The sequence below is a fragment of the Mobula birostris genome, chromosome 10 (assembly GCF_030028105.1).
Source record: "Mobula birostris isolate sMobBir1 chromosome 10, sMobBir1.hap1, whole genome shotgun sequence".
Classification (NCBI taxonomy): Eukaryota; Metazoa; Chordata; class Chondrichthyes; order Myliobatiformes; family Myliobatidae; genus Mobula; species Mobula birostris.
Genome location: NC_092379.1, coordinates 10,513,768 through 10,540,952, shown reverse-complemented (window position 1 = coordinate 10,540,952; position 27,185 = coordinate 10,513,768). Strand labels below are relative to the sequence as shown.

At 47.0% G+C, this 27,185-nt stretch overlaps 1 protein-coding gene across 3 annotated transcripts in view; it reads right to left on the bottom strand.

The window, feature by feature from the left end:
* The window catches only part of LOC140203813 (RAC-beta serine/threonine-protein kinase), a 155,920-nt gene that overhangs the window by 119,952 nt on the left and 8,783 nt on the right, over positions 1-27,185 (bottom strand). The window contains exon 1 of one of the 3 annotated variants that reach the window (XM_072269902.1): positions 6,602-6,727. The exons of the other annotated variants lie outside the window; for them this stretch is intronic. The gene's annotated coding sequence lies outside the window, so the exon portion shown is untranslated. Of the gene's footprint in view, positions 1-6,601; positions 6,728-27,185 lie in introns of those variants that run through there. 3 annotated transcript variants of the gene reach the window in all.

Genomic DNA, 27,185 nt, shown 5'->3' with positions numbered 1-27,185 from the left:
TGCTTAGCAGGCCAGTGATCTAGATTTAAAGTTAACTACTGACCCTGCTCAAGCACAGTCTTTTCTTGCATGCAAAAAGGTTCCAACCCACATATTCAGAAGATATTTTCTACATTTCAGGTTAGATTCCCACCCCCTAGTTATCCCTTCCAGAATGGCTTTACGTGGGAAATAAAGGTTAATTTATTATCAATGTATAACAATATACACCTGAGATTTGTCTTCCCCAGGTAGCCACAAAACAAAGATAACTCGAGTAATTACAGACCTGCCTTTTTTGACAGACTGCAGTAGGATTCCTTTTGGAATGCTTAGAGAAAGTCTTAATTAAAATTAACATCTTAAACGCAGACAAAAACCAATTTCATTAAGAAAAGCTATGTTCAGCCAAGCTCAGAAGTCTTTGCGGTAGTGATGTATATGCTTAATATGCTAAAATGCAATGGGTGTAATCTATGGATTCTTAGAAAGTATTTGGCAAGTGACCACGCAAGATTCTGCTTGTTGACATGGTCAAGTTAGATTACAGTAAAGTAGATTATAAACTAATTGTAAGGCAGGAAGTCAAAGCACTTCATTAGATATATATATATATATATAGCCGAAGCTCCCAAGTGACACGTTCTGTAAATTGATGGCACTTGGGTGTTGTCAGCAAGAACATATCATATAAATATCTAGGGTGCCCAAGATTTTTGCACAGTACCATATATTGGTTAAAACAGGAAGATGGTTGGGAAATAGAGGACTTAGCTTTGTATTAGCTCAGTAGTATTAAGTGTTATTTGGTAACTAGAAAGACATAATATAGTAACACACACAAAGTGCTGGAGGAACTCAGCAAGTCAGGCGGCATCTATGGAAAAAAAGTACAGTCGACGTTTTGGGCCAAAACCCTTCGGCACGACCCTTTGATTTCCAGCACTTGCAGATTTTCTCTTAATTGAGAGACAACATACAGAACTGTGCAAAGTACTATATGCTTGCCACCATTTTATATGGGCCTTGTGCTGTGTATGACAGTTGGTACAGCGTTTTGTACCTTAGTCCAGGAGGAACGGTGTTTCATTTAACTGTTTTCATGTACGGTTGAGTGATAATTGAACCTGAACTTGACAGATTATAGATTTGGATGCATAGGAAGTAGCCCCGAAGACCAGAGATATATGGAGATAAGGATGTGGCAGCAAAATAAGCAAAAAATAAAACAATACGCTCAAAATCAACAGATATATCAAAAGTCTTGGTCAGCCTAATATAGCTAGGCTACCCAAGACTTTTGCACAGTATTGTAATAATTTTATGTATCGCACTGTACCTCTGCTGTATAAAGATCAAATTTCGTGCCTTGTGAGTAATGATAAAGCTGATTCTGACATGGGTGTCTAGTGTGGACTGAGAGTGGGAAGGGGGCAGGGAGAGGGGAGGGAGCAGGAAACACCAGAGAGACATTCCGTTATGATCAATAAACTGATTGCTTGGCATCAAATGACCTTGCCTGGTGTCTCAGGGCTGGGTATCCACACCCACACCTCCCCCCTCCCCTGCACGCCTCCTCTGCCACCTGTCTCACACTCCTCCCGCAGTCCAGCACCCTCACCATTCAACATCCTTTGCCCTGCCAGATTTACAAACTCGCTCTCCGCTCCACATTGACAAATACAGCACTGTGCAAAAGTCTTAGGTACCTTAGCTATATACGTGCCTAAGACTTCTGCACAGTTCAGCAAAATCCTGGAAATCAAGGTAATGACTGTAGTGAACCAGCATTCACGAAGGGGAAGAGCAAAGTGGAACCAATTTAAAACTGACTACAGAGGCCCAAGGGCAGCAAATAAGATGTTTATCAGTAACACTTCCCAGGAAGAGAAACAAAGGGGATTTCGAAATTTCTGCCCGCATAACGAGCGGAGGTGGACAAACACTGATGCAGTTTTGGGCAAATTCAAAGATTCAAAGTACATTTATCATCAAAGAAGGTATAAATTACACAACCTTGAGGTTTGTTTGCTCGCAGGCAGCCACAAAGCAAGAAACCCGAAGAATCCATTTACAAGTAAGACCACAACTAGAGTGCTGAGAAAGAGGGGAAAAACACACGCACGCACACACCAAACAGCAGGAGCAAACGACAGCATTCCGAACTGGATTCATTCCTTGGATCCGCTCCCCGGAGCATATAGAGTAGGCGCAAGCCTCGATCTCAGTTCATCATATTAGCGGGGCAAAAGCGCCACGAAACCCACAGACATGACAGCCACCAGATGGGTTCACAACCTCGGTGCTGCAGAAGAAAGAATGAACATCATTGGAGGGCAAACGAAAGCAAGCTAGCCCTCATCTCCGGACCGGACACCCGGGCTCTCCAGTCTATCTGGGCTAGTGCTTATATTGTCTAAGCATCAGGGTAGTGCTTCGCTTTAGGACCCAGATCCTGGCGTAGCGACACACCACCCTAAACCGCTCTCGATCTCACCAAATCAGCTCGGTGCTTGAAGCGATCGACCCTCACACCCGGGTTAGGTGGACGGACATCGGAACCCTTCTGCGTCAACTCTGCAAATCATTCACTCCAGAAGCGACAGCAGTACCGACTCCCGTCTGTGGCCTCATTTCCAACACGTTGCGCTTCAGCTCTGCGATTCACCCGTACGGCTCGTCCTTCGAACCAGCTTCACCTCCGCTTGCAGTGATGTTTGACCACAGTTTACTTCAGAAAAGTTATTAGTCATGCTTTTAGTCATACGTCTTGCCTTCTGAACCACCTTTCACTCATCTTCAGCAGCAGCATCTTAAAGTGCATAGAACCCCCGCGAGAAATTGCAACAGCATAAAAGTTCACATTAACTTCAAATTTTCTTAGAGGTTAAGGGGCACATTGATTTCTAAAAGTTCAAAATATTGAAGGGATGGGGCATATTAGATGAGATTACTCTATCAAAGGGCCCAGCACATGGATACAAGTTTGAAAGGAAAAGGATCTAGTATTTTCCCAGCATATCTGATGAATAAACTCTTCCCAGGCTTCACGCCAGGTACAGGTATTGATTGTAACTGACGTTTCGATGACAAACTCTGCCATCTTCATCAGGGATGATACCTGGGCACGTTTAGTCCAGTGGTATATATACCCGTCGTCCATTCCTCCTGATTGATTAGTCCTCCCACCTTGTTTACAATCAAATTCCATTTTTACTTCGAGCAAAACCATCATCTTTGTTAAAATTCTTTTCCTCTAGCTTTATTTCAATGGCTTCCTTCACCAGGTGGTCCCAGAAGCCATTAGCTTGGCACAGTAATCTTGTGCCAAAGTCAATCCGGTGACCATTGCGAATGCAGTGTTCTGCTACCACTGATTTCTCTGGGTAACCCAAAAGGATACACCCCCATGCTCTTTGAAGCGCGTTTCCACCTGACCAATACACGGTGCTCCACACAAATGGCTTTTGGGGCCGCCTGGGGAAGAGAGCCATTGAAGTAAAACTAGAAAATAAAAGTTTTAACAAAGAAGGTCTCGCTCCAAGTAAGAACAGGAATTCCATTATAAACAAGGTGGGACAGAGGAAATTGATTGGTTGAGGACTAAGCAATCAGGAGGGATGGACGATGGGGGTATAAATACCACCGGACTAGACATGCCCAGGCATCATCCCTGATGAAGATGGCAGAGTTTGTCATTGAAACATTGGTTAAAATCGATACCTATACCTGGCTGAAAGGCCAAGAAGAATTTAAGGTGGAAAGATTTACAACAGTAGGAGAAATATGTACTCATATTTAGCAGGCTGTGGAATGCACTGTAAGGAAGTGGTCTTTTGCACATGATTTCTCCATAGACTTTGTACACATTTGGAGGAAAGGGGAACAGAAGGCTCAGTGGCATTGAAAGGCCAGGCTAATGATAATTCTGTGCCTTCTCATTCAGGTAAACAGTTGGACTCCACAATCCAATACAACCTCTCAGAGCTGGCACACGTGGGGCCATGGTAGACTTCAGAAAGGGCAAAATGAGGGAACACACCATTCCTCAGGAGGGATCAGAAGTGGAAAGAGTAAGCAATTTCAATAACTGAGGATCTATCCTGGGCCCAACAATTTGCCACATGTACAAAGAAGGCACAACAGCAGCTATATCTCATTAAGAGTTTGAGGAGATTGGGCCTGTCACTCAAAGACACTCGCAATTTTCTACAATCATTCTGACTGCATCGCCGTCTGGTATTGGGGGGTGGGCTACTGTACAGGATCGAAGTAAGCTGCAGAAGGTTGTAAACTCACTCAGCTCCAACGTGGGCCACCAGCCTCTGTACTACCCAGGACATCTCCAAGGTGCAATGCCCTCTTCTTATTGCTACCATCAGGGAGGAGGTACAGAAGCCTGAAGGCACTCACTCAACAATTTAGGAACAGCTTCTTCCCCTCTGCCATCCGATTTCTGAATGAACATTGAATCCATGAACACTACCTCTACTTTTTTATTTTTATACTACTTATTAAAATTTATTATACACAGCTTATTATATTTTTTTCCTCTATTATGTATTGTGCTATGCTGTTGCTGTATAACAAATTTCACAACACATGCCAGTGATATTAAGCCTGATCATGATAACCTGTGAAAATATTCCAATGTTCACTGATACTTGTATCTCACACAGCAACTGATTCACTTCAAAACTAACACTGACATTTTGCTGAAACTGTGTTTTAAAAAAAACCCTTTGTCATTCACTGTGGTTTGCTAAATGTGAAGGATTTGCATTCCTACAAGCACCTCTCTCAACCTCTGCCTCCGTGAAGTGCTTTGGACTGCCGCAAACAGGGCCTCTGCATCGAAGCCACAATAGGAATTGGTCGGATAACCGTGTGGTATCATCACTCCCACCCTCCCAAACAAAAAACTCAGTCAAGGTCAACCCAAGACTTAAGATAACCCCTCGAGCAGAGTGTGAATCAACAAACTTCTGACTCAGTCACTTAGTTCACCACAACCAAATATTTCAGAACTTCCCTTCACTCATTTGAATGAGCTCATCTACTACTACCACTGAGGATCCAAGGGTTACTGCCTGTTATGCTGCTGCTGTTTAGGGCAGTAACAAAGGTCCTCCGTCTCTGGCAGTGTTCAAGACTTCCTACATTGTGTCAGTAGCTTCCTCTCAGTTTTCACTACTGTCAGTCACACAAGTCTGGGATGGAAATTCGGGAATAGCATCACACTCAGATGTAGAAGGAGCCTTCATTGCTGTTTGACCAATCAGGGTTGTTCAACCTCCAAACCTGGAGGACCACTTAGTCTGGCCTCTACCCTTTGACCTGTTTGGCATGCGTGACCCTGCCAAGAGCCAAAACATAAACCCCCGATTCCAGCCAACATTGCTCTCCAGGTCCCAAGCAAACTTGTGATCCTCTTGGAGGAGAGGATCAAAGGCCAGGACGTACTTATGAAGGGAACCCTCCACTGAATCTGGGAGCAGATCACATACTGGTCACCAAAGATCCGATTCACTGATCAAGAAGTGAGCTCAAATTTCATCATGATTGTAACTTAAAAGTTCAAATTCAGCGGCCATGGTAAGGAAGTGGTTAGCGCGACACTATTACAGCTTGGGGCATTGGAGTTCCCAGTTCAATTCTGGCACCATCGGTTAGGAGCTTGCACATAGTCCATGTGGAATGTGCCAGCTTCCCTTGGGTGCTCCAGTTTCTTCCTATAGTGCAAGGACGTGCCATTTGTAGGTTAATTGGTCATTGAAAATTATCCTGTGATTAGGATAGGGTTAAATTGGATTATTGGGGGTTGTTAGATGACCTATTCCAAATAGGTTCAAATGGCCTATTCCATAAGACCATAAGATATAGCAGCAGAATTCGGTCATTTGGCCCATCAAGTCTACTCCGCCATTTCATCATGGCTGATCCATTTTTCCTCTCAGCCCCAATCTCCTGCCTTCTCCCAGTATCCCTTCACGTCCTGACCAGTCAAGAATATATCAACCTCTGCCTTAAATATACCCACTGACTTGGCCTTTACAGCCGCCTTCGGCAACAAATTCCACAGATTCACCACCTTCCAGCTAAAGAAATTCCTCACCTCTGCTCTAAATGGACATCTCTCTATTCTGAGGCTGTGCCCTCTGGTCCTAGACTCTCCCACCATCGGTAACATCCTTTCTACATCCACTCTATTCCAAGCTGCTTCTCAGAAAAGTATGCTGGAATCAGTGACAGTAGCTGCAAAGCTCCTAGAATACCATAAAGCGTTTCTTGGTCAAGGAGGTATTCCTGCTACCATTACTCCATCATGCCTGTGTGTCTCTAGATCTACCAGCCTGGTGGCCGTCAGTACATGTTCAAAAACTACATTAGGTAGAACAAGCTGCTCACGGTAATAGGTGCAGATTCCACTGCTCTTAGTCATTTCACTGAGTTTACTCTTTGGCCTCACCCCCTCCAAACTTCTGAAGTTTTAGGATCCAAAAAAAAAAACACCTAACTTTCTACTCCCCCACCGTTAACTGGATGAAGAAATTCTCCCTCATCTCTATTCCAAAGGGACGCCCTACAATTCTGAGCCTGCACCCTCTGGTAAAAGACTCACCATTATAGAAAATGACCTCTCCAAGTCCATTAGATCTCGGCCTCTCAAGATCCTCTATTCCTTCTGAACGCCAAGGACAGGCCCGAAGCTGTTCCCAAATGAGAACCAGTGATTTGATGCGACTAAAGCCTGTCAGACATCACTCACTGATCGCTTTCCAGTAACGAAGAGTGCAGAGGAAACTATGCAAAACAGCAGATACCATCAACATTCACAACACATACGTCACAAGTATCTGGTAACTGCTGAGGCAAATTCCTCTCTTCCAAAAACAAACTGACACTTGTGATGTAATATCTATATATATCACCACACCTCTTCACACACACACACCCCCAACCATCTCTAAAACCCTTGGTAGGGACAAAGGATTCTATATTCTAAACTTTTTCATTTTCAAGTATTAATCACCCCTATGTGCTAACTTGTCATCAACCTAAGTAAACAAGTTTACACAAATTTTAAACACAGATTCTGCAGATACAGGAAATTCAGAGTAACTAACACACACACACAAAATGTTGGAGGAACTCAAGCAGGTCAAACAGCATCTATGGAAACGAATAAAGTTGATGTCGCTTCGATCAGTTCTAGCCAGCTCCTTTCAAATGCCTCTAATTCCCTTTAGTTACTGTCTGTTACACTCCTGGTCCTCAGGGCTGCAACAAAAGTCCAACATCTCTGTCTGTCCTTGACCATCTTCTCTACTGTGCTCCAGGTGTGGTTCAGGGTCCTCGTTTCTGCCTCGCTTCCTCCGCCCTTTAGGGGTCCAATGAAGTGCTGTCTTGATGATGGGCTCTTTTCATCACGCGCCCAATCCATCTCCAACATTTCCTCATGATGACTGTGGTCACATCCTCTTGGTGACACCGAGGAACTCGGGTGTGGTTGGAGATTTTTCCTGGTCAGAAAATACAGAGAACCTCCCGGAGGCTCGTGGTGTGGAACAGTGACGGCTTGGCAAGGTCGTTCTCTGGCATGTGCCAACATACTGGCCTGTACAAGTGTGGGGGCAGAACACAGCTCTGGTGCAGTCTTTCACCTTGCTGTCAGATCAATGAGTAACACAAGGGGATCAACCAAGTACAGCACCCACACCAAGGTGAAGCTGTACCAGAGCAGACTTCTGTAATTCCCTTTATCCCACTGGCTGGCGGTCAAGTGACATCAGCACCAGACTTTGAGGCGAGTGGTTTCGGGTTTGAATACGCCCGGCTCCTTGCAAGCTTTCCATCCGTGCTAGCAACTCTGCCTCGTAAAAGGCAGACAAAAATTCTAAGGAAAAGACAAAAAGTCCTGCCCAATGCGCCACAAGGAACAATAACCACTAAGACTGATACATCTGACTTTAGTTTTCAAAGAGTCGATGTTTCAGGCCAAGCCCTTTCGGCCTGAAACGTCAACTGTACCTCTACCTAGAGATGCTGCCTGGATTTTGTGCATCTTGCACAATTCTTCCCTGTCAAACCAAAATTTAAACAAGTTTGTTATGCAGGCATAAAATGTAAGAACGAAATGGACTGGGTGGGTTTGGGATACAACTGAACCATGATATACTGAATCATATTATGGGGTCAAATAGGTGACATAGTTCTTGTGACATTCTATTATCAAAGTGATCTACTGCAGCATTTTGATAAATCTTGGATGTTATACAGCCCTACAAATTACTGCACTGAAGCATCCCAAAGGCTCAAAGTAAATTTATTATCAAATTACATACACGTCGCCACATACAACCCTGAGATGCATTTTCCCGCGGGCATACTCAGCAAAACTATAGACCAACTGTAACAGGATCAAAGATCAACCAGGGAGCAGAAAACAAGAAAACCGAAATGCAAATATAAATAAATAACAAGAACGTGGAAGAACAATGTAAAGAATCCTTAAAGTGAGATCATTAGTTGTGGGAACATCTCAATGGATGTGCAGTTGAGTGTAGTTATCCTCTTTTGTTCGGGATCCTGATGGTTGAGGGGCAGTAACTGTTCCTGAACCTGGTGGCAAGTGTCCTAGGCAGAGCCTACCACTGCATTCCAACTCTACTCCAGTAAGAATATTCCCACAAACTGCTCACGTAGCTTCCTTCCTGGACACCGATCCTTACTGAAATTGCGAAGCATGCACACAATTCACTGGCCTGGGTCTAACACGGCTGCATTCCTTGACCTGAATATTCAATGCCTTGAGATGCACAGGCAGAACACAGTTTTACGAGTCCTCCCAGCAGAGAGCTGTAGAACACTACAACACAAACAGGCCCTTTGGCCCATCTAGTCTGTGCAAACTATTCATCTGCTTTGTCCCATCCACCTGTACCTAGACCATAGCCCTCCGTACCCCTCCCATTCATGCACCTATCCAGCAAAGAATCTGCAGTCCTGGATAGAGCAGAACTGTATTATCGTGCTCAAGACAACAGATCGCAGTTCTACTCCAGTCCATGCCAAACAGACATTTACAATGCATGCGGTACAGCTTAATTATAAAAAAATTCCCATATTTACATGCAACAAGTGACTTTGATAGTCCACAACACTCAAAGGACATAGGCAAGCCAGGCTGTAGCATTATTCAGCTGCACAACAGTCCCCGGGAAGAAACCGTTTTTCAGTCTTACTGCTTTGGCCAGTATGTTTCTGTATCTCCTCCCAGTTGGCTAGAGATTGAATAGACAGCATCTAGGAAGGGATGGGTATTTAATGATGAAGCACTGAGACCAGGCCCTTCCAGCGCTCAGAGACACATGCCCAGCAATCCCCAGTTTGACCACAGCCTAATCAGTGGACAATTTACAATGACCAATTAACCTTCGGACTGTGGGAGGAAACCCACGCGGTCACGGGGAGAACGTACAAACTCCTTACAGGCAGTAGCGGGAATGGAACCCGGGTCTTGCGGCGCCATCGGGCAGCAACCTTGCCGTTTTTTTTTTTTTTAGCACTTGTCCGTTTTATTTTACGGAGGAGGCGAAGTCGCCAGCTCGAAGCTCAACCCAGCACGGGTGGAAAGCGTTCAAGGAGCCAGCCAGATTCGAACCCGGGACCGTTCGCCTCAAAGCCCGGTACTGACACCAGCCAGCTGACGCTCTGTCTCACGTCAAGAAAAGTTGGTCAGCAATCTTTGGAGGCAGATCAGCTCTCCTTATACACCTCAGGTAGTAGGGTCACTGTTGTGCCGTCCCTACCATTGAGGTTGTGCTGACGAATGAAGAGGGCTCCTCAGTGATGTTCATCTCCAGAAGGCAAGATCTCTTGGGTTTTCCACTCTGACTTGGGTTTACTTCCTTTAACTGCTCCAACTACAAATATTTCCGCATTAAACAGTATTTGCTGTAACAATGAACACAGACACAATACACTTCTCTTTTTGGTACGCCAGTGCAATGCCACTGGGTTCAGAATTACAGCACACTGTTTAAAGCAGAAGTAACCGTCAGTTCCTTAAGGTCATTACAGCTGGACGGGGGGGGGGTAGTGGGGACAAGCTCCCATGGCGACACTGACCGAACATCAGTGAAGTTAGGCAGAGATTTGTTCTCTGGCAGGTCTAACCTGGCTGAGAAGGTGATGCCCCATCCGTGTACTACCAGACCAGACCCAGTAGTAGGATCCTGGCCGGCTAAGTCAAGGAGGTAAGAATGTCTTTGCTACTTTGTAGCTACGCTGCGCCCGACCAGGACGCCGGCAGCAGGGCGTCCGATGGTGTCTGCGGCAGATGAATCCGAAAGGGTCAACAGTACAGCCACCCTGGTGGTATGCGGAGGAACCAGAGTGCTGGTTAACAGACGGCATCACTAGACTAGTTAGTTGTCACTGCGGGCAGCTTCTTTATCCGCTAAGTCTGTTACACTCCCGTGTACCACTCAGCATCCGATTCGGAAGCCCAGAGAGACTGTACGGTGGGGACACGGCACCGTCCATCTTATTACTGTGCAAGGCACGTTGGAGTAGAGTTTCTGGATGATGTGGATGGTCTTGTGGCTCATAAACGTGCCTGCAGAGACTAAACTCAGCACAGCCAACATCGAAATTGATGGACGGCCAAAGAAGAAGCAGCTACTAAGCTCAGGGGAACCATTTCTACCCACAGAAGAAGGGGCAAAGGCACCTTAAAACCAGTCGCTTCAGGCAGACGGGGCTCGTCAGCCAAGGTTGGCAGCTCATCTAGAAGGAAAGCTCTGATCTCGAACCTCCGCTGCCTTGCAGCTAAACCCACTCAAGGCGGAGGCTTTGAGACTAAACCCCAATGGGGAAAATCCGGAGCAGGAATCCCCAAGGCAGTCGTATGCTGAGGACTGTCAACTCCTGTTGTGCCATTGTCCAAACTATATTGGTCTCTGCCGTTCCTTTGGTTTCGTCAGCTGTGTGGGGGCGACGAGATTGCGGGATAGATTACTGACGATGCTGAGGGCTCTATTTGCCCAGTGTTCCTGATGAACACGTCAGACAGGTGGGAGAGAGGCTCCAATGATTCTCTCGGCAGCCCTCGCAATTCTTCGGAGGGACTTGCGGTCCAATGCCTTGGAATTCCCGTACGGACGGTGATGCAGCTGACCTGGTCACTCTCAACAGTGCTCCTGTAAAGATTTATTAAAATGGAAGAGGTGGGACCCTGATTTTCCTCAGGAATCAGAAAGCTCTCCTCAGGAAAAGGAAACGAAGTTGGATTTCTTCCCTGCATGCAATGTCAAGTGAAAAGTACTGGTGAATTTAGAAAAAGATGATCCAAAGATACTTAAAAGTGCGAACAGCGTGTTGTGCTGTGCTGTGAAGATGTCAAAAGATGTTTTGTTTGTCTCAGAAGATGACAATATCTCATTGCAGTCTAGAAGCAGTACAAGCAGTACTTCTGCCCTGACCAAAACTTATCCCTCAATCAGCAAGAATACTGAATATCTGAGCACAATCACATTACAATGGAAACTTTGCAACCAAAACAACCTCCTTCCCATGAACACTACCTCACTATTTTGCTTTTTTTTTTGCACAACTTAATATATTTCTTATTGTGGCTTACGGTGATTTTATATATTGCACTGCAGAACAAAATTTCATGACACATTTCAGTAAAATAAATCAGATTCTTATTTTTAAAAGAGTGCAACTGTGACTACACCACAAAATAGTTCTGAGGCTGCAAAGATCCTCTTGTTCTTTAGGGGACAGAAGAGGCCCCAGACCCGCTGCACGTCTATAGCAACAAAGCCACAAATGAATTCTCAGATTCCCGCTGTTAACCCATCCGTTACTGCTGGATTTGTGGGCTTGGGGGTGGGGCAAGATGGGGACTCGCACAAAATATCAACCGTTTACTCTTTTCCACAGACACTGTCAAACTCCTCCAGCATTGAGAGTGTGTTGGTTTGAATTCCAACATCTGCAGATTTTCTTTTGCTTTTGAAAAATTTTGTCAGTAATACAACAATTATGCCTTTGCTCTGCCAAACAGTTTGAACCAGAGAAAATGTAGGGGCAGAATCTGCCGTCAGTTGACAAGGTTAGAGATTTATCTCCAATGGATCAAACGTATTGACGATATTTAAAAGTTACTCAAATACACGCAGAATATACCAACAATCAGCCTAAAAAGGTCCAAAATACAGGATAGGACAACATTTATATAAAATCTTGCATCCATCCCACAATGTGAGGGAGTAAAAATCCTTGTGTTACGACTCAGTCGCAATGTACGGATGTGTGAATTTAAAAGTCTAATGGCTTGTAGAAAGAAGTTTGTAGGCTGTTGGTCCTGGCTTTAACGCGTTTGCCCGGCAGCAGCAGCTAAAACAGGTCATGGTTAGATCCCTGATGATCTTCCAGGCCTTCTTTCTGCACCTGCTGCTATAAATGTCCTCAATGGAGGGAAGTTCACATCTACAAATGGATGTCTGTACCACTCTCTGTAGTGCCCAGCGATCAAGGTTGGTACAGTTCCCGTACCAGGCGGTGATAAAGCCAGTCAGGATGCTCTCAATAGTGCCTCTGGAGAGGGTCTGAGGCTCTGGGGCCTGTGTCTACACTGATTGGCCTTATCTCAATTAGTAACGAGACAGCCTACAGAGAGGAAGTCATCACCCTGACAGTGGTTCAAGAAAACAACCTCTCCCTCAGTGTCACAAAAACAAAGGAGCTGGTTATGGACTACATGAGGAATGGAGACAGGCTAACCTCTAATGACAATAGATCTGGGGTTGAGAGGGTGAACAGCTTTAAGTTCCTCGGCATCCACATCACCGAGGATCTCAAGTGGTCTGTACTTACCGGCTGTGTGGTGATAAAGGCACAACAGCATCTCTTTCACCTCAGACGGTTGAAGAAGTTTGGTATGAGTCCCCAAATCCCAAGAACTTTCTACAGGGGCACAACTGAGAGCATCCTGACTGGCTGCATCACTGCCTGGTATGGGAACTGTACTTCCCTCAATCGCAGGTCTCTGCAGAGAGTGGTGCGGACAGCCCAGCGCATCTGTAGATGTGAACTTCCCACTATTCAGGACATTTACAAGGACAGGTGTGTAAAAAGGGCCTGAAGGATCATTGGGGACCTGAGTCACCCCAACCACAAACTGTTCCAGCTGCTACCATCCGGGAAATGGTACCGCAGCAAAAAAGCCAGGACCAACAGTCTCCGGGACAGCTTCTTCCACCAGGCCATCAGACTGATTAATTCATGCTGATACAGTTGTATTTCTATGCTATAATCGACTGTCCTGTTGTATATATCATGTATTAGAAATTACTATAAATTTACATTGCATATCCAGACAGAGACCTAACAAAGATTTTTACTCATGTATGTGAAGGATGTAAGAAATAAAATCAATTCAATTCTATGCCTAATTTCTTCTGTCGCCTGAGGCGGAAGAGATGCTGTTGTGCTTTTTTTTTTGTCGGTATGTACAGTCCAGGTGTGGGCACATGGCCAAGTGGTTAAGGCATTGGACTGGCGACCTGAAGGTTGTGAGTTCGAGCCCCAGCCGAGGCAACGTGTTGTGTCCTTGAGCAAGGCACTTAATCACACATTGCTCTGCGACGACACTGGTGCCAAGCTGTATGGGTCCTAATGCCCTTCCCTTGGACAACATTGGTGTTGTGGAGAGGGGAGACTTGCAGCATGGGCAACTGCTGGTCTTCCATACAACCTTGCCCAGGCCTGCGCCCTGGAGAGTGAAGACTTTCCAGGCGCAGATCCATGGTCTCGCAAGACTAACGGATGCCTTTACTTACAGTCCAGGTGATATCATCTGTAATGTGTATACCGAGGAACTTGACATTACTCACCCTCTCAACTTTAGACCCACATCTCCACCATAGCCATGTCATGTCTCAACATAGTTGCCAGCCTTGCTATAGGACACTTCTCACCAGTGATTTGTTAATCAACTCCCTAACACCACACTGGAGAGCTCAAAATGCTCTAACATTACACGGGGACAGACTGATTTACACTTGTGCCAGTGGCTACTTTACAAATAATAGTTCAAGTGTGTTACAACAAGAAATCACCTGTAACTAGAATGACAGCACAGAATTAAACGTGCCCCAAGATTTGTACAAGCATCAATACAAATTCTGCAAACCCTGATTGACACTAACAAAATGCTGGAATAACTCAGCAGGTCGGGCAGCGTCTATGCAGAGGAATAAACTGCCCACAGTTCAAGCTGAGAATGCCAACAGTTTATTCCTCTCGATAGATGCTGCCTCCTCCACGAGGATCACAACGTTATGATGGGGCTTGCGTGCCTCAGCGACCCGGAGTGTGATGTTGGCTGGAGTCCAGGCTCCATGCCTCAATGACCCTGAGAACGATGTGGTCATACCCCAATGACCCGGAGAGTTATATTGGCTGGATTCAGGGCTTTATGCTAAACAGGTCAAAGGGTAGAGTGCAGACCAAGTTTTCCACTGGTTCCCCAGGTTCCGGGGTTCAACCCCGACTGGCAAAACAAAATTGTTATGGAAACAGCAATGAAGCAATCCACCCGGTTACTTGTAAAAACGCCACCCCCTTCTCTCAATTCCTGTCTCCGCCACATCTGCTCTCAGGATGAGGTTTCCCACTCTAGAACAAAGGAGATGTCATCATTTTTCAAAGAAAGGGGCTTCCCTTCCTCCACCATCAACGCTGCCCTCAACTGCATCTCTTCCATTTCACACACGTCTGCTCTTACCCCGTCCTCCAGCCACCCTACCAGGGCTGGGGTTCCTCTTGTCCTCACCTACCACCCCACCAGCCTCTGCACCCAGCACATAATTCTCCGAAACATCTGCCACCTCTAACAGGATCCCACCAGCAAGCACATCTTTCCCTCCCCGCTCCACTTTCTGCTTTCCGCAGTGATCGCTCCCCACTGATATAGAAAAAGTGCTACACCTGCCCCTACACCTCCTCCTTCACCACCATTCAGAGCCCTTAACAGTCCTCCCAGGTGAGGCTAAGCTTCACCTGTGAGTCTGCTGGGATCACACACTGTGTTTGGTGTTCCCGGTGTGGCCGCCTGTATATCGGAGACCTGACGTAGACTGGGAAACCCCCTTCGCTGAGCATCTACACTCCATCCACCAGTAAAAGCGGGATCTCCCAGTGGCCACCCATTGTAATTCCAGTTCCCATTCCGATAGGTCCATCCAAGGCCTCCTCCACTGTTGTGATGAGGCCACACTCAGGTTGGAGGAACAACACCTTATATTTCATTTGGGTAGTCTCCAACCTGACAGCATGAGCATCGATTTCTCAAACCTCCGGCAATGCCCCCCAACCCCACCATACCCCGTCTCCATTTCCCATCCCTGTGTCCCTCTCTCATGTTATCTCCTTGCCCGCCCATCACCTCCCTCTGTTGTTCCTCCCACACCCTTTCTTCCACAGCCTTCTGTCTCTTTCACTAATCAACTCTTTCATCCCTCCCCCTCCAAGTTTCACCTATCGCCTGGCATTTCACTCTCCCCTCCCCCCTTTCAAATCTACTCCTCAGCCTTTTTCCTCCAATCCAGTGGAAGAGTTTCAGCCCGAAACGTCAACTGTACTTTCTTCCATCGATGCTGCCTGGCCTGTTGAGTTCCTCCAGCATTTTGTGTGTGTTGCTCAGATTTTTAGCATCTGCAGATTTTCTCTTGTTAATGAAGAATCCTTCTACATCTGAGTGCGAGAGGGTTCCTGAGTCTCTACCTGGGACTTGCGTGACCCACAGTGAAAACTCAAAGGAAGCCAGCGACAAGATGAAGGAAGCCCTGAACACTACCAGCGAGGCAAGACCCGCATTGCTGCCCTAAATGCCGGCGGTGTGAAAGTATAGATGTTGCCTTCCTTCAGCATTTTGTATGTGTTGCCTCATACAAGCATCTTTGGATGACTTGAATCCTGCATGCTTACAGCTAGCACTAAATGACAGAGCCAACGGTACACCGATGAACAAGGCAGCCATTGTACGCAGTAGCATCAGACAACCAATTAGCTGAACAACCATTGGCCTTTCTGATTAAGTGCTGACTAGAGCTTTGCAGAGAATGAAATCCAACCAAATCCCAGAAAAAAGAAAAAACTATTGTAACATGCGTCGATCTCTGTAGCAGACTTCCCTCAGTGCATCCATGCTAGACTGAAAAGACCAATTGATTCAACAAGCAAACCAGCACCATGAGGACCACCTCTACCTTCCATTTATTGGATGGAAACTGAGTTATCAGGAAACATTTCTGTAGCGTGTGGGAGAAATTCAGAAGTTCCCCTGCAAGTTTCTCCAACCTTACGACAGCGGTTAGCACTGCACGGTTGCAGCTCAGGGAATTGAGGGTTCAAACCTGACCTCCTCTGTACATTCTCCCCATGGAACGGGTGGCTCTCCTCCGGGAGCTCCGGTTTCCTCGCACCGGGTAGGTTGACTGGTCACTAAGTTGTCCTCTGGTCAGGTTACGATTAAATAGGGGTTGTTGATGGGGGTGGTGTACCTCGAAATAAATGCAACCTCAATCCAAGCAGATTGTTCATTTCGGTTTTGCGGGTTGAGAAAGATAGCACGCAACGACAAAACAGCATAAAGGAGGGAGACTGAGTGAGAGGTTGTTATGGCACTACTCTGCCAGATTTTCAAGTCCAAGGAGCTGATTACTGATTTCAGGAGGAGGAAACCAGAAGTCCACGAGCCAGTCCTCGCCGGGGGAATAAGAGGTCGCAAGAACAAGCAACTTTAAACTCCTCAGTGTTATCATTTCAGATGGTCTATCCTGGGCCCAATACACAAGTGCAAATGCGATGAAAGCATGACACCGCTTCTACTAAATCTGCATGACTTTGTCACAAACATCTAAAACTTCGACAAACTTCTATAGATGTGTAGTGGAGAGTATATTGACTGGCTGCATCGCGGCCTGGTATGGAAACACCATGGCCCTTGAATGGAAAAAAAAAGTAGTGGATGCAAGCCTGTCCATCACGGGTAAAGCATTCCCCACCAATAAGCACATCTACACGGAGCGCTGTCACAGGAAAGCAACGTCCATCATCAAGAACCCCCACCACCCAGGTCACGCTCTCATCTCACTGCTGCCGTCCGGAAGGTGGTTCAGGAACCTCACCACAGTTATTACCGCTCAATCATCAAGCTCCTGAACCAGTGGGGGAATAACTTCACTTGCCCCATCCCTGAACTGTTCCCACAATCTATGGACTCACTTTCAAAGACTCTTCACCTCATGTTCTCAACATATATTGCTTACTTATTATTCCTTCTTTCTTTTTGAATTTGTACAGCTTGCTGTTCTTGTTTGCCCGTCCTGGTGTGTGCAGTCTTTCACTGATTCTTTTGAGTTTCTTGTACTTACTGTGAATGCCCACAAGAAAATGAATCTCAGGGTTGTACATTGTGACACCTGTACTTTGACCTTGGAAACGGAGAAAGAACTTGTTGGTCAAGAGTTTTACCGGATGCAGAACAGTGAAGTTTATTTGTTTGAACTTGTCATTGTGGTCATCTCCTGGTCTTGAGAGTCATTAATTGAATACTAGTACCAGCTTCCTGGAATAATCAGCCTATTCCTGTCCTGAACCCTGTATCCCAATCACAAGTGTTTGACATCTGTATGCTACCCCTAAAGGTTTGGGTCTAGCTTCCATGTTTTAATATTTTAGACACCTGCAGTCAAAACGGGTCTCCCTCCTTAAGCGAACACAAAATAACTAAAATGGACGCCAAACTACCTTGTTGTCACATGATCTACTCCCAACCTCTCCTGGATTGCAAACATTGAGATCCATTTCCTAAATTTTAAACAAAACTGATTGCAAACATTGCTGCCTACATCACCATGTGATCAAGCTACCTTAAGGCAGGGGTAGTTATTTTAACTATTTTGACGAACGGTGCCCCGTAGATTCCGGAGGGATTTTGTATGTCTCCACAGCAGTGCAGCGGCTCGCGCGACACTACTCCAGCTCGGGGCGCCCCAGAGTTCAGAGTTCAATTCTGGCACCACCTACAAGGAACTGGAGGAGAACCCTGTGGATTTCCTGCAAGACCAAAGACGTACCGGTTAGTGCGGGCGTTCCAACATCTTTTTTTCCACGCCATGGACTCCTACCATCAACCGAGGGGTCAATGGACCCCAGGCTGGGAACCTCAGGGTTAGTTGGTTAATTGGTGATTGCAAATTGCCCTGTGGTGAGGCCAGTGTTAAATAGGTGGGTTGTTGGATTGGAAGGCCCTGTTCCATGTTGTATCTCCAAATAAATAAATCCTCACCACCAAATAATGCATAACCAATCATTTTAGCGGATATGGTATATGGCACACCTCAGGGATATGTGCCTCCGTAGTATCCAAGACATCTTCAAGGAGTGGTAGCTCGAAACAGCGGCGTCCATCATTAAGGACCCCCATCACCCAGGACATGCCTTGTTCTCATTGCTACCACCAGGAAGGAGGTACAGAAGCCCGAAGGCACACACTCAACAATTCAGGAACAGCTTCTTCCCCTGAGATCCAATTTCTGAATGGACATTGAACCCATGACCACTACCTCACTACTTTTATTTCTAATTTCTGTGCACTACTTGTATAACTATCATATACATTTACAGTAAGCAGTTTTTATTCGAAGATTCAAAGAATGTATAAATTATACAACCTTGAAATTTGTTTGCTTACAGGCAGCCACAGAACAAGAAACACGGAAGATTCCAAGTTTAAAAAAAAGACCAACCCCCAATGCACAATGAAACAACAGAAGCAACAACAGCATTCCAAACCACATCAACAATTTGCAAACAGCAATTCCAAATCTTGCCAGATTATCTACTTCAGCTTCTTCAGCTACTCCAGTTTCCTCCCACAGTCCAAAGATGTACCAGTTAGTAAGTTAGTTGAAAATGTCCCGTGATTAGGCTGGGTTAAATCAGAGGTTGCGGCCAGTGCCTGAGTGGGCCAGTGAAGGAGTGGAGCTTTGAGGCTTTGACTCGAGAGATTCTGGCAGATGGTCTGTGCAATCAAGTCAATCAAGATTTGAACAGATCAGCAGAAAGCCGTTGCTAAGACAATCAAGATTGGAATAGCTCAGATTCAGCAGAAAGCAGCTGATTGGGCAATCGAGGTCAGGTGACCAAACATTTTGGAAAGCTCAAACAGATAAACAGAGGAATAGCTCAAGCGAAGCGGCCAGTGGAAAGTGGCCAGTGAGTGAGGGGGCCAGTGAAGGAGTGGAGCTTTGAGGCTTTGACTCCAGAGGCTTCGACGAGAAGAGGCGGAGGACAAGCTCGCTCGCAGTTAGTTTTCACAATGTCTCCTGAGACGGACGTGCCTCTCATGTGAGATGTGGCAGTCTTGGGAGAACTCCCCTCTCCCGCAGAGTCACATCTACCAGAAGTGCATACAGCTGGGTGCTCTGGAAGACCGTGTAAGGAATCTGGAGCAGCAGCTGGATGACCTTTGACTCATAAGGGAGAATGAGGCAGTCATACATGAGAGCTACAGGGAGTAGTCACACCTAGGCTGTCGGAAGCAGGTCGTTGGGTGACAGTCAGAGGGGGGAAAGCGAAAGTGAGCAGACAGGTAGTGCAGAGTACCCCTGTAGCCATTCCCCTGAATAATAAGCTTAGCATCCTGGATACTGTTGGCGGGGATGACCGACCAGGTGTGAGCCACGGTGGCAGGGCCTCCGGCACTGCGTCTGACCCTGTGGTGCAGAAGGGTAGGACAGAGAAGAGGAGAGCTGTCGTCATTGGAGACTCTATAGTCAGGGGAGCAGACAGGAGATTTTGTGGATGTGAGAAGGACACCCGCATCGTTTGTTGCCTCCCGGGTGCCAGGGTCCGGGATGTCTCTGACCGGGTGCATGACATCCTGGTACGAGAGGGAAAGCAACCAGAAGTCGTGATACATGTTGGGACCAACGACATAGGCAGGAAGAGGGATGAGGACCTGAAGTGAGAGTTTCGGGAACTAGGCAGAAGGCTGAAGAACAGGACCTCAAGGGTGGCATTCTCAGGATTGCTGCCAGTGATGGTAAGAATTGGAGGAGTTGGTGGAGGGAGCAGGGTTTTAGATTTTTAGATCATTGGGATCTCTTCTGGGGAAGGTGGGACCTGTACAGATTGGATGGGTTGCACCTGAACTCGAGGGGGAGCAATATCCTTGCAGGTAGGTTTGCTAGCATGGTTCGGGAGGGTTTAAACTAATTTGTGAGGGGGATGGGACCCAGAGCGATAGAGCAGTGAAAGAAGTGCATGGAGTAAAGCCAGATCTAACATACAGGGAGGCTTTGAGGAAAGAGAAGCAGAATAAACTGTGTAAAGACAGTAAGGTAGAAGGGCTGAAATGTGTGCACCTCAATGCAAGAAGCATCAGGAACAAAGGTGATGAACTGAGAGCTTGGATACATACATGTGATGTAGTGGCCATTACAGAGACTTGGCTGGCACCAGGGCAGGAATGGATTCTCAATATTCCTGGATTTCAGTGCTTTAAAAGGGATAGAGAGGGTGGAAAAAGGGGAGGAGGGGTGGCATTACTGGTCAGGGATACTATTACTGCTACAGAAAGGGTGGGTAATGTAGCAAGATCTTCTTTTGAGTCAATATGGGTGGAAGTCAGGAACAGGAAGGGAGCAGTTACTCTATTGGGGGTATTCTATAGGTCCCCTGGTAGCAGCAGAGATACAGAGGAACAGATTGGGAGGCAGATTTTGGAAAGGTGCAAAAATAACAGGGTTGTTATCATGGGCGACTTTAACTTCCCTAATATTGATTGGCATCTGATTAGTTCCAAGGGTTTAGATGGGGCAAAGTTTGTTAAGTGTGTCCAGGACAGATTCCTGTCATAGTATGTGGACAGGCCGACCAGGGGGAATGCCATACTAGATCTAGTACTAGGTAATAAACCGGATCAGGTCACAGATCTCTCAGTGGGTGAGCATCTTGGGGACAGTGACCACTGCTCCCTGGCCTTTAGCATTATCATGGAAAAAGGATAGAATCAGAGAGGACAGGAAAATTTTTAATTGGGGAAAGGCAAATTATGAGGCTGTAAGGCTATTTGTGGGTGTGAATTGGGATGATGTTTTTGCCGGGAAATGTACTATGGACACGTGGTCAATGCTTAGAGATCTCTTACGGGATGTTAGAGATAAATTTGTCCCGGTGAGGAAGATAAAGAATGGTAGGGTGAAGGAACCATGGGTGACAAGTGAGGTGGAAAATCTAGTCAGGTGGAAGAAGGCAGCATACATGAGGTTTAGGAAGCAAGGATCAGATGGATCTATTGAGGAATATAGGGAAGCAAGAAAGGAGCTTAAGAAGGGGCTGAGAAGAGCAAGAAGGGGGCATGAGAAAGCCTTGGTGAGTAGGGTAAAGGAAAACCCCAAGGCATTCTTCAATTCTATGAAGAAAAAAAGGATGACAGGAGTGAAGGAAGGACCGATTAGAGATAAAGGTAGGAAGATGTGCCTGGAGGCTGTGGAAGTGAGCAAGGTCCTCAATGAATACTTCTCTTCGGTATTCACCAATGAGAGGGAACTTGATGATGGTGAGGACAATATGAGTGAGGTTGATGTTCTGGAGCATGTTGATATTTAGGGAGAGGAGGTGTTGGAGTTGTTAAAATACATTAGGACAGGTAAGTCCCCGGGGCCTGACGGAATATTACCCAGGCTGCTCCACAAGGCAAGAGAAGAGATTGTTGAGCCTCTGGCTAGGATTTTTATGTCCTGGTTGTCCACGGGAATGGTACCGGAGGATTGGAGGGAGACGAATGTTGTTCCCTTGTTCAAAAAAGGTAGTAGGGATAGTCCGGGTAATTATAGACCAGTGAGCCTTACGTCTGTGGTGGGAAAGCTGTTGGAAAAGATTCTTAGAGATAGGATCTATGGGCAGTTAGAGAATCATGGTCTGATCAGGGACAGTCAGCATGGCTTTGTGAAGGGCAGATCGTGTCTAACAAGCCTGATAGAGTTCTTTGAGGAGGTGACCAGGCATATAGATGAGGGTAGTGCAGTGGATGTGATCTATATGGATTTTAGTAAGGCATTTGACAAGGTTCCACACGGTAGGCTTATTCAGAAAGTTAGAAGGCATGGGATCCAGGGAAGTTCGGCCAGGTGGATTCAGAATTGGCTTGCCTGCAGAAGGCAGAGGGTGGTGGTGGAGGGAGTACATTTAGATTGGAGGATTGTGACTAGTGCTGTCCCACAAGGATCTGCTCTGGGACCTCTACTTTTCGTGATTTTTATTAACGACCTGGATGTGGGGGTAGAAGGGTGGGTTGGCAAGTTTGCAGATGACGCAAAGGTTGGTGTTGTAGATAGTGTAGAGGATTGTCAAGGATTGCAGAGAGACATTGATAGGATGCAGGAGTGGGCTGAGAAGTGGCAGATGGAGTTCAACCCGGAGAAGTGTCAGATGGTACACTTTGGAAGGACAAACTCCAAGGCAGAATACAAAGTAAATGGCAGGATATTTGGTAGTGTGGAGGAGCAGAGGGATCTCGGGGTACATGTCCACAGATCCCTGAAAGTTGCCTCACAGGTGGATAGGGTAGTTAAGAAAGCTTATGGGGTGTTAGCTTTCATAAGTCGAGGGATAGAGTTTAAGAGTCGCGATGTAATGATGCAGCTCTATAAAACTCTGGTTAGGCCACGATTGGAGTACTGTGTCCAGTTCTGGTCGCCTCACTATAGGAAGGATGTGGAAGCATTGGAAAGGGTATAGAGGAGATTTACCAGGATGCTGCCTGGTTTAGAAAGTACGCATTATGATCAGAGATTAAGGGAGCTAGGGCTTTACTCTTTGGAGAGAAGGAGGATGAGAGGAGACATGATAGAGGTGTACAAGATAATAAGAGCAATAGATAGAGTGGATAGCCAGCGCCTCTTCCCCAGGGCACCACTGCTCAATAAAAGAGGACATGGCTTTAAGGTAAGGGGTGGGAAGTTCAAGGGGGATATTAGAGGAAGGTTTTTTACTCAGAGAGTGGTTGGTGTGTGGAATGCACTGCCTGAGTCAGTGGTGGAGGCAGATACACTAGTGAAGTTTAAGAGAGTACTAGACAGTTATATGGAGGAATTTAAGGTGGGGACTTATATGGGAGGCAGGGTTTGAGGGTCGGCACAACATTGTGGGCCGAAGGGCCTGTACTGTGATGTACTATTCTATGTTATCATGTATTGCATTCTACTACTGCTGCTAAGACCACAAATTTCACTACAACAACCGGTGATATTAAACCCGATTTTGATTCTGAATAGCACTAGTAACTCAAGGCCAGTACGAACACACAGCTCACGTCTTTGAACCCCTGCATCTGCACCAGCTGCTCATACGACCATCCACCATCTGCTCCCACGGCTTCACGTGACGCTGATCGGGGGGTGGGGGGGGATAAGCAGGTGATACTCTTTGCCCAAAGGGGAAAGAGCACCTTTGGTAGATAGGCACCTCCTTGCCATCACCTGTGTGCCATAGGCTGCCCGGCAACCCCTGATTTAACCCCAGCCCAATCACAGGACATTTTCAACTAACTTACTAACTGGTACGTCTTTGGACTGTGGGAGGAAACTGGAGGAGCTGAAGAAAATCCACCCACATTCCACGAGGAGGATGTGCAGACTATTTACGGATGACGCCGGAACTGAACTCCGACACCCCGAGTGTCTTTCAGATGCATGTCGTAAGCCCGGTAATTCAGATTTATTTAGCTCCCAACACCTATTAAATGCTCCTAGTGGCGTGCGCCTCAAACAGACTAACAACCACGTCTAGCTCCTGGCCTTCGCACGAGGCTCAGCCACCAAGCCCCGCAGAACTATTTCCACAGGGCAAAGGCAGATTACCGGCGCCTTAAAACCCGTCGCTCTGGACAAACGGGGCCCGTCAGCCGTGGCTGGCAGCTCATCTAGGTGAAGGAAAACTCTGATCTCAAACTTCTGCTGCCTTGTGACTACACCCACTCACGAGGAAGGCTTCGGGAGTAAACCCCGAGGAAAAATCTGGAACTGGAGTCCCCACGTTGAGTTCGATCCTGACTGGCAACTCATGTGACACAGCTGGTGCAAAAGTCTATCAGTTTTTGCTGTTCCTTTGCAATCAGATGTGTGGGGAGGGGGAGCTTGCTACATGGCCAATAGCTTGCTCTCCATATTGTACTGCCTTGGCTTGGGTATCCTGTCGAAAGCTGGGCTGCAACAGCCACAGTCGACCCCGACTAACGGAGGCCTCAACTATCAAAATGTAAATTTATTTTTGGAAACAACGTGGAACAGACCCTTCCAGCAAATCACCTCTGTAACCCTAGCCTAATCACACGACAATTTGCAAAGACTAATCAACTTACTAATTGGTAAGTCTTTGGAATCGGAGAGGAAACCAGAGCACTCAGAGGAAACCCCCGTGGTCAAGGGAAGCTGGACAAACTAGCCAGAAGTGAACTCTGGACACCAATGTGCCCCCCGGCTATCAAGAGTGTCATTCGAACCCCTACATTACCCCGGTGACCAACACACAAGGACACCCACCCGTGTCACGATGAATTCCTGTACCAGGATAGCATGCACACAATGCTCGGCAGAACTCAGAACACAAATGACAGCGGAACTAACTACATTCCCCCCCCCACCCCCCACATGAACCACCCTCCAACTCTCGGGCAGAAAAGGGTGAGCAATTTCAAGTTCCTGGTTGTCAACATCTCTGAGGATCTGTCCTGGGCCCAACATATCAATGCAGCTACAAAGACACGACAGTGGTTAGGTCTCAATCGGAGTCTGAGGAGATTTGGTACGTCACCGAAGACACCCACAAACTTCTGGATGTAGCGTGGAGAGCATTCCGACAGGCTGCATCACCGTCTGGTATGGGGGCTACTGCACAGGATCGAAATAAGCTGCAGAGTTGTAACACACATCAAAGTTGCTGGTGAACGCAGCAGACCAGGCAGCATCTGTAGGAAGAGGTACAGTCGACATTTCAGGCCGAGACCCTTCGTCAGGACTAACTGAAGGAAGAGTGAGTAAGGGATTTGAAAGTTGGAGGGGGAGGGGGAGATCGGAAGTGATAGGAGAAGACAGGAGGGGAACGGATGGAGCCAAGAGCTGGACAGGTGATTGGCAAAAGGGATACAAGAGGATCATGGGACAGGAGGTCCGGGAAGAAAGACGGGGGGGGGGGACCCAGAGGATGGGCAAGAGGTATATTCAGAGGGACAGAGGGAGAAAAAGGAGAGTGAGAGAAAGAATGTGTGCATAAAAATGAGTAACAGATGAGGTACGAGGGGGAGGTGGGGCCTTAGCGGAAGTTAGAGAACTTTTCGATGATTTTAAGCTCCCTGGCCCCCACCGCTTTATTTTCACCATGGATGTCCAGTCCTTATATACTTCCATCCCCCATCAGGAAGGTCTCAAAGCTCTACGCTTCTTTTTGGATTCCAGACCTAATCAGTTCCCCTCTACCACCACTCTGCTCTGTCTAGTGGAATTAGTCCTTACTCATAATAATTTCTCCTTTGGCTCCTCCCACTTCCTCCAAACTAAAGGTGTAGCTATGGGCACCCGTATGGGTCCTAGCTATGCCTGCCTTTTTGTTGGGTTTGTGGAACAATCTATGTTCTGTGCCTATTCTGGTATCTGTCCCTCACTTTTCCTTCGCTACATCGACGACTGCATTGGCGCTGCTTCCTGCACGCATGCAGAACTCGTTGACTTTATTAACTTTGCCTCCAACTTTCACCCTGCCCTCAAGTTTACCTGGTCCATTTCCGACACCTCCCTCCCCTTTCTAGATCTTTCTGTCTCTGTCTCTGGAGACAGCTTATCCACTGATGTCCACTATAAGCCTACTGACTCTCACAGCTATCTGGACTATTCCTTTTCTCACCCTGTCTCTTGCAAAAACGCCATCCCCTTCTCGCAATTCCTCCGTCTCCGCCGCATCTGCTCTCAGGATGAGGCTTTTCATTCTAGGACGAGGGAGATGTCTTCCTTTTTTAAAGAAAGGGGCTTCCCTTCCTCCACTATCAACTCTGCTCTTAAACGCATCTCCCCCATTTCACGTACATCTGCTCTCACTCCATCCTCCCGCCACCCCACTAGAATAGGGTTCCCCTGGTCCTCACCTACCACCCCACCAGCCTCCGGGTCCAACATATTATTCTCCGTAACTTCCGCCACCTCCAACGGGATCCCACCACTAAGCATATCTTCCCCCCCCACCCCTCTGCATTCCGCAGGGATCGCTCCCCACACAACTCCCTTGTCCATTCGTCCCCCCCATCCCTCCCCACTGATCTCCCTCCTGGCACTTATCCTTGTAAGCGGAACAAGTGCTACACATGCCCTTACACTTCCTCCCTTACCACCATTCAGGGCCCCAAACAGTCCTTCCAGGTGAGGCAACACTTCACCTGTGAGTCGACTGGGGTGATATACTGCGTCCGGTGCTCCCGATGTGGCCTTTTATATATTGGCGAGACCCGACGCAGACTGGGAGACCGCTTTGCTGAACATCTACGCTCTGTCTGCCAGAGAAAGCAGGATCTCCCAGTGGCCACACATTTTAATTCCACATCCCATTCCCATTCTGACATGTCTATCCACGGCCTCCTCTACTGTAAAGATGAAGCCACACTCAGGTTGGAGGAACAACACCTTATATTCCGTCTGGGTAGCCTCCAACCTGATGGCATGAACATCGACTTCTCTAACTTCCGCTAAGGCCCCACCTCCCCCTCGTACCCCATCTGTTACTCATTTTTATGCACACATTCTTTCTCTCACTCTCCTTTTTCTCCCTCTGAATATACCTCTTGCCCATCCTCTGGGTCCCCGTCCCCCACTTGTCTTTCTTCCCGGACCTCCTGTCCCATGATCCTCTCGTATCCCCTTTTGCCAATCACCTGTCCAGCTCTTGGCTCTATCCCTCCTCCTCCTGTCTTCTCCTATCATTTTGGATCTCCCCCTCCCCCTCTCAAATCCCTTACTCACTCTTCCTTCAGTTAGTCCTGACGAAGGGTCTCGGCCTGAAATGTCGACTGCACCTCTTCCTAGAGATGCTGCCTGGCCTGCTGCATTCACCAGCAACTTTGATGTGTGTTGCTTGAA